An 8745-nucleotide genomic window follows, 5' to 3' on the forward strand; every position below is an offset into this window, starting at 1 on the left:
AACTCATTTGGAGTCATGACACAATCTCATAATTCAAAGGTCTATAAGGAACGTAATCATTTTTGAAGGAAAAAAAAAAACTTTTTTTTTGTAAAACTTCATCATATGATAGCAGGTGTGAATAAATTAAAACATTATAATTCTACCATAACCTTGAATAGGCAATGGAATGCTCAATATTACAAATTCAATGTCCAATCAATAAATAAGAAAGAAATCCTGAAATTTTATATCTTATACCTAACTTACTAAAAAAGTAAATTTATTCATGTATTCATGCAACAAACATTTATGGAGTGCTTATGATGAGTATGGTGTTGGGTGAGGTACTCTACTTGATTTTTACTTTTGAAAAATCATCTTTACATTTCACTGCAAAGTCATATCCTGCTGTTATAAAGAAAGAAAACTTATCTTTTTAAAAAACACATGTTTTCTCTATTATTTTACTATCAGTGTTATTTGTTCAAGTCAGAGATCCCTCAGAGAGAAAAACCACAGGAAATACGTTAGGTGGAGCCTTTTATTCAGATAATTTAAAAAGTAAACCTTTTTCTCTTTTCATCCAGTTTACGGGAAGGAACAACTGTATTTATCAACAATACATGTTCATTATTACAAAAATTATATAAGTAGTAGTAAAACTTAATTCCACAGAGCTAACTGGTTCTACCACAAAGTCATGCTCTCCAAACTCAGCCAACCCTCATACTTGGATAATAAGTTTTCATTTCACCCCTCACTGACTCACTATTACACCTCTACAGTACATACTCAAAGTCTTTTTCATTCTACTCATGGCCTCAACCTGCCCATCCCAGTCTTTACTTTACTTAGAAGATTGTAGCCAAGTTCCTTTCTTTCTACCTCGAAATTTCTATGCTTGTGTCTCCAGAGTTCCTCCTTTCCTCCATATCCTCCCATCTTCTTGAGGTAAGTCTTGAGACTTCATTCCATCTGTGCTGGTTTGAATCTGTGGTAGACCCCAGAAAAACCATGCCCTTTAATCCTTATTCAATATTGCTGGGTGGGAGCATTCTGATTGTTTCCATGAAGATGTGACCCACCCAATTGTGGGTGGTACTTTTGATTAGATGATTTCCATGGAGGTGTTTCTTCACCCACTGAAGGTGGAGTTGCTTACTGGAATCCTTTAAAAGAGGAAATATTTTGGAGAGAGTCCCTTTCGGTAGAGCCATGAGAAAGCCAGTAGACGCTGCCATGTTCGCCATGTGCCCTTCCAGCTGCGAGAGAAACACTGAACGTCGTGGGCCTTCTTGAACCAAGGTATCTTTCCCCAGATGCCTTAAATTGGATATTTCTATAGACTTGTTTTAATTGCGACATTTTCTCGGCCTTAGAACTGTAAACTTAGTAACTTATTAAATTCCCCTTTTTAAAAGTCATTCTTTTTTTCTGGTATATTGTATTCTGGCAGCTAGCAAACTAGAACACCATCAATTTAGTTTCCCCCTTACACTTTCAACCTCTCTTCCCCTCAATGGATTCTTCTCTTCAGCTTAGAAGGCAGGCTCACATCTTTATATAAAAAGCCATTACTTTTCCTCTGCTTTCCCATTCTTGTGATCATGCTCCTTCTTTCTCCATTACCATTTGACTTATTACAAAGGAATCCTGCCTTCACTGCTCTCCACTTTTCATTACACATACATAACACTTCATTGTTCAATTCCTTGCCTCTGGCCACCACTTCCAGCTACCTCACAGACTACCAAGAAAAATCAGGAGTCAAATTCAGGTTTTCCCTCATTGTGTCCCAACCATGGAGTGTGCTGCATAAACAAGGGTGATTCCCCTAGCTGTTCTTGGCTTCTCCGACACTGTACCCCACTTACACCATTTCTCCCAACACCACTTGTTTAATATTGTTTGCATCCTCTTTGTTTTCTCTTCACCCCCATATATAGGCATTCTTTAAGGATCTCACCTTTACCTTTTGCTTCCACTCTCTTCATTTTCTTAACTGATGATTGCTAGGACATCAAAATTGCTCCTAAGCTGATGACTTACAAATTTCTCTCTGTGGCTCTGCTCTCTCTCCAAAGCTCTATGCCTGTACTGTATTCTGGTCCCTTCATTTGGACAAATGTATCGTGCCCAAAATGAAACTTTTCTTTTCTTTCATCCCCCTCCTCCTCCTCCTTGGAAACATCTTTCTGACAATGACCCAACCATTCTCTCAGCTAAGTGTGACAATGATCTTCGACTTCCCTTCTCCTTTCCCCCCATTTCTAATCAGTGTTCAAGTTCCCCAGACTATGCCTGCACCCCCTCTTCTAGGCCTGTCCCCTCCTCTTCACTCCCACTGCTTCATTTCCTCATGTCCTTTATAAGACAATAGGTTCTATTTAGTTTCCCTACCACCAGGCTTTTCTCATTTCAATACATCCAACACAATGCTACAAGAGTATTACCCCAAAGCACAATTCTGATCCTGTCGGTCCTCTTCCTCAGAAACACTGAGTGGCTCATCACTACTTACTGAATAAAGTCTACATTCCTTAGCTTGCATACAAGTTGCTCCACAGTCTTGGCCAAATTCCTCTCTTGTCTTATATCTCATGGCATCTCTTGGCATTTCCTTTGGTTCACCAAAGTGAACCACTCTGTTGCCTGTGCATGCACACACCTTCTCATCTGGACTTTTCTGTGTTGTTCCACCCCCAAGCACATCCTTCCACCCTGCCAGCCCAAACACCACCTTTATAAATCTCAGCTCGAATGCTATCTCTTCCATGTGACCTTCCCTGATTATTTCATCAGAAGTCTTTGCTGTATCTTGTGAATTCCCACAGTCCTGCAGAAATATCACTTTTTTTTTGGCACTTACCATTTTCTACCATGTTATAGTGAGTTATACACATACTCCTTTTCTCCTCTTAGGCTGCGAACTTCCTGTGGACAGAATCTACATCTCCTTATTCTTCAAATCTCCAACCCTCTCAATATCCTCTATCCCTTATCCACAGGTAAACAGAGCCTAAGACATGATAAACAATTACAAATATTTGTAAATGAATTATTATAGTCCAAAGGGTTAACTTTTGGATTTCAAAGCTTAAACTTCTCTCAATTTTAGCAACAACAACTTTTTCCTTATAGGATAAAAGTCCTATTTTCCTATATTACCATAGTTTATTCCTTTTACCCACATAGGTCAGTTTGCAAATGTCTTTTACTTACAAGTCTTCTAGAAAACAAAGTTCTTTAAGAGACACAAAATGGAAGAGAAACGCATTAATGCTACTTAAAGTGAAAAAAAGGCATACTTGCAAAACAAATGGCCTGCTGCGGACTACAGCAAAAGGTAAACGTGTTTACCAGACTGAATTACAGGATTCAAGCTGTATCATTAACCTTAGCAGACTAACCTTTAGGAAATCCAGGTATTGCATATTAAAAATTATTACATTTACATAAGAAAGGAAATTACTAATATCTGAATCATCAATTGGATTGCTGTATAACTCCTCTTACTTTAAACATAGTTTATTACCTTGGAAATTCCTGATACTGTTGAACTTTCATGTAAGACATTTACATCTCTGGATTTTACTTGCAAATATAAAGATGACATTAAAAAAAAAAAAAACCTCTTACAACGTTTTAAAATTCCGTAAGTACTTTTCTGAGAAAGAGATTTGGCAGAACTAATAAGAAAGTAAGAACTAAGATGCAAAATTTATTTCTATAAAGCTATCCCTAAATCTTGGATGAGATCCAACAACCTCACATTAAAATTTTAAAAAGCTTTACTTGAAGGACATGGGGAAACGGGGAAATACTTCATGATGGCAGCTTCAAGAGCACCTGGTCTCTATATCATCATTAATTAAGAAAAGTGGGAAGGAAAAAAGCGATATATGGATAGGTCTAGTTTTATTATTATTTCCAATTTAACAATAATAGCATGCAACCTCTACCAAAAAAAAAAATGTTTTTTTTAAAACAAAGGAAACAAGAAAAAGAACTCTGATGCCAACGTGTTATATATTTACCTGTGTAGCCATGACTGCTACAGGCTTTTCAAAGAGGACTGGGGCAGCCAGTTTGGATTCTGACAGCAATGCAGTAGAATTTAAGATATTATGACCAGAATACATTCTAGGCAGGTTAATCTAGTCATACAACATTTTAATAAAGAGGTACCAGTATGTTAAGCATAAAGGTGCACTAATTCTTACGAACACCGCGGGAGAAACAGAGGCGCAGGGAGTCAAACCGCAGTGGACACACACGGGGATATACCATATGCCTTCCTATCTCTCTCTACCCATCCCCACACAAGCCTATCTTTATCACGCAGAGACAATTAAACAGACATAGACTCTGGGTGCATCTCTGTCTCCTGGCTCCCACTGGGTGACCTATTGCTAGCCTGACATTTCTCACATCCCCTACTAAGGGACTACACCAGGCAGGAAGGCAAGGACTTCATCCATCCAAGACACCATCATCATCGGCCTGGGGGGTTTCAGTTTCCAATGATACATAGCCCTACCTAGCCATTTTGAAAGGTAGGAGAGTGGATGTCACTAGCAGCAGAAAGAAAGTATCCACTTTCCTCAGGAAAACACCCTGGCTGTGTGATGCTGACCAAGGGGATGCCAAACAGGTCTCAGTACAATTTTCTTCTTTTAAAATATTCTCTCCCTCCCCCCATTTATCTCTATCTATACATACCCCCACCCCTAGAGTTCTTTCTAAAAGAATCATCACAAAGACCACCCACCCTTCAGCCACAAGGACCCCAGTGTTTAAATGTGAAGGGGGAAGGTATAGTTGGACACTGGCATTCAAAACTGTGGGGACAGGGAGAGGAATGGGTCCATTAATGACCTCCCTCCTTCAGGTCAGACAAGAGATAAACAATAGAAACTGCAGAGTCAGGGCGTCTAAGACCCCTACAGAACATAGGCTAAGACCAGGAGAAAGTGTCTCGGGGTGGAAGCCCCCTTAAAAAGGGGGGACACCAGCACGCCCAGAGAGTGTAACCATGATCTTGTTTCCCTGCCATGCGCCCCACAGCTGCATGCCCACTTCCACATCCCCGCGTCAAGGGGCGGGAGAAAGGGGAAACGAGAATGCCGAGACCGGAGCAATCCACACGCAGGAGCAGAACAGAGACTGTACTGAGTTTCAGGGTCAAAATAACAAACTCTGTACCACAGTTTGGGCTCGTGAGAGCAAGTCAGGGGACCAACAGATCCCTGGGTTTGGGGCGCAGTTTGGGAAGCCTAGATGAAATCACACACGTGCACACACATACACACACTCAAACACACAGGATTTTACAAACCCGCCCCTTCCTCACTCCCTCCCTCCACACTTCACACACCAAATGCATCTTGCCCACCTCACCATTTCTATTACGGCACTCCTCCCGGAGAGTCAGTGACAGATGAGGGATCCTAGCGGGGGTTCCTGGAAATGTCATCCCCAACACCTCCGGTCCAATGCCCTCACCCCACCTCCTCTGCTGTACCTACCTCTCTCCCTCCCTCTCTCTCTCTCTCCCACACACACACACACACACACACACACGCACAAGTCTGGTCATGACTATCATCAGGCCCGCCAGCTGCCCTCAGAGCCCTGGCATCTCAGCGTGCATCTACTCGGACACCAGGCGACTCTCCCCTCAATGCTCCCTTCCCCCGCTCTGCCAGCTCGATGGCTAAAGGCATTGCCCCAGAAGGTCTCCTGCTGTCCCTGCTTCATCCGCACTATTGTTCCACGCAGCCCCTTTCGCGCCCAGGGGCACCCTTCGACGGGGACCCGGGCTCCGTCGCCGGCGGCATCAGCGCTGGGCACCCCCACCCTCCCACACGCCCCTCCCTGGCGGTGGTACCTTGCCTGACAGCTGGATCCGCTGGCCCGCGGGAGCAGACGGCGCTAATGACAGCGTCTGTGCCAAGCCTGGGAATAAAGCTCCGCTCCAGCCGCTCCTACCTCCAACGCCACCATCTTCTGCCGCTGCCGCTGCCGCCACCGCTGCCGCTGCCGCCGCCTAAACCACCGCCGCCCTCACCCCGCTCCGCAACCGCCGCTCGGGCCCCTCAGGTCCCGCGGCCCCACCCCCTTCCCTCCACCCGCCTTCCAGCCCTCCCGCCTGCGGGCTTGCCCCTCGTGACGCGCGCCGGGCCGGGGCTGGGCAGGCCTGCGAGGGAGGGCGCGCGCGCGCACGCCGCGTGCTAGTAGCGCCCCTGCCTCCCACGCCCACCCGCCTGCGCGCGCAACGCGCGAGCTCGAGGCACCCGCGTTCTCGGCGGGCCGTATTCCCTACGCGGCTCGGGTGGGTATGGGGGGCATCCGGCCCTGTATCTGTTCCTCGCGCCCAGACCCGGCGAGCGAGCCTTAGAGTGCGTTCGCCCTGATCCTGCGCTCTCCGGCCACTTCTCGGTCTCCGGACTGGCCGGACAGAGAGAGGGAAACGCGACTGCCTCCCAGAGGGGACTAACGGAGACCTCCACCCTTCTCAGCGGAAGCCCAAGGGGTCGGCGATTTCCTAATCCGCCGTCTTGGCCAACCTCTGTGCGTAGGAGCTGACCACGAATTCGGGCAACCGCGTCGGCTCCTGAGGGTTGTTCTCTTTCCTTAGTTACTACGGAGCTTTCCCGCTTCCCCGGCCTCTTAAATACTCCCAGCACTTCTCCGGAAAGAAGATTGACAGGGTCTCTGGAAAGCGCTGCAGTTCTCCGTTTCCGCCGCACGGGGGAGAGCCGCGGGTTTGGACCAGAGCGAAGCTTGGCCAGGTTGCGGCCCTGGTGGGAAGCTGCCGAGTCCCGTCCGGAAGAGCAGAAAGTCTCTGTATTATCTTGCCGGGAAATGTGTGGCGTGGGTTTTCTTACCCGCTTCTCAGTTCTGGTTGATTGGAGCTTAAAGTGTATTTGAGCCTGGGTTAGGGCATCCGCCCCAGTTATGGCCTCTGGCTCGGGAGAGAGGGGGGGAGCCCTTTGCAGCAGGAACCAGGTAGCAGGTGCTATGCATTAATGAAGTGCAGTGGGCTGATGAGGTCTCAGGAGGCCAGGTCCTGGCGCCAGCCCCGCCTCTAATTAGCGGTGAAAATGAACCACATCATTTCCCCCCTTCGGATAAAAATTCAGCGGTAATCATAACAACTTACATTTGCACACACACTTAAGAGTTTGCAAAGTGCTTTTCGCACACATATTCTCATCCAGTAAAATGAAAATAAGCTTTGGTTATACAGAACCCTTGGAAATGGATCTTTTTTTTTTTACACCATGTTTCCATATAGCTGAGAATTTATTATGTTAAGCACAATGCTTCCAGAAAAATATGGGGGCGTAGCCTGAAGCATTCTGGAAGTCTTGTGTTTTAGCTTTTAAATTCATATGAATTTTTCATTCTATCCATAATGAATCATTTTTTCTTAAATAAAGAAAACAATAGCTTCCCCCTCAAAATCAACTTTTAGTAAGACTGAAATATTATATATTGAGATATATCATGCTTGTCCTTGCTATGTATGTATTTGTTTTTTAATATTTATTCAACATATGTCCAAGGCAGACAAGGTCCTTGTTCTCTCAGGGCTCTCAGAAAACTGGAGGAGATAAATACTGAACTATTGGACATAATTAAGTGCAACTCTGACAAGTGTTCAATTGGATGCTGAGGTGTTAGGGGTGTCCTAGGGAACCTAATCTGTACTCGAAGATCAGGTAAGCCTTTCCAAGGAAATGGCATTTCAAATTACCCAGGAGAGGCAGAAGGGAGACACTACTAGGCAGAGAGAAGAAAGAGTGCAAGCAAGCAGGTAGGGCTGGAGTGAGGAGTGTGTGTGAAATGAGTCTGGAGAGGCAGGCAACAGCATCTTGAAGGCCATTTTAATTAAGGATTTTACCTTTTTTGCCTTAGAAAGTCACTGAAGGTCTGTGAGGGCTGAGAGAAGCAATCATGATCACATTACAATTTCTGGAAAAAATCCCAGAGTGATGAACCGACTTCTGGAGGGTCAGAGTCCAGGACTGAGAGACTCAGAGCAAGTCCCAGTTTATCCTACTTGGCGAGGGTTTGGAGTTTTCAAAATTTACACTATCTGCAATTGTTTGTTTAAGTTCTTGTGTCTGCTTTCATAAGTGACAGATTTGGGGGCTTTCAGAGTGCCTCCCTGTAACAGTTCCTGTTTTGTTACTTGTAAGCTCCTGTAGTTTTAGGAAGGGAATTAACTAACCTGGTTAGAATTCAGGTTAGATAAGAGGAGGTAGATTCTGAGAGGTTCTTTTCTATGCATACACTTGGTGCCATCTGGTTTGACATCTCTGAGATCTTTCTGCTTATTTTCTACTTTTTGTGCTGTGTCCCCAGTTAGACAAGGTTCCTAGATGCATGAGAGGCAGTACATTATTGCTTTAATAATACCTTCCCCTTCACTCTTGCATCACAGGATTTTTGCGCAGATTAAGGAAAGTATGTGAAATTACTCTGCAAAGTATTAAATGCCATATAAAGGAAAGCAGTAATTATTATAATGGCAGATTAGAGACCTCCAAAAACTAATTAACCACCAAATAGTCATATCTGGAAAACTTCCTCCCTTTCCCTGATGAAAAACACAGCTATGTCTATTCCTTATGGACAATGCAGATCATTATCACAAGTGTTCATATTGTGCTCTGCGCCTTGGCTGGTAGGAAACTCAAAGCCATATCTGCAGCTCATTCTAGGAACTGGTGGAACCATATGACTTTCATACCT

At 44.7% G+C, this 8745-nt stretch overlaps 1 protein-coding gene across 5 annotated transcripts in view; it reads right to left on the minus strand.

Annotated features, from left to right (window-relative positions):
* APBA1 (amyloid beta precursor protein binding family A member 1) overlaps nt 1–6091 on the minus strand; it is a 255799-nt gene extending 249708 nt beyond the window's left edge. For 3 of the 5 annotated variants that reach the window (XM_077148380.1, XM_077148382.1, XM_077148381.1), the window contains exon 1: nt 5873–6091. The gene's annotated coding sequence lies outside the window, so the exon portion shown is untranslated. The remainder of the gene's footprint in view (nt 1–5872) is intronic. The other 2 variants (XM_077148391.1, XM_077148390.1) reach the window with 2 other exon arrangements.
* Between the last annotated feature and the right edge of the window lie 2654 nt (nt 6092–8745).

This window comes from Tamandua tetradactyla, chromosome 2 (genome assembly GCF_023851605.1).
Source record: "Tamandua tetradactyla isolate mTamTet1 chromosome 2, mTamTet1.pri, whole genome shotgun sequence".
Taxonomy (NCBI): domain Eukaryota; kingdom Metazoa; phylum Chordata; class Mammalia; order Pilosa; family Myrmecophagidae; genus Tamandua; species Tamandua tetradactyla.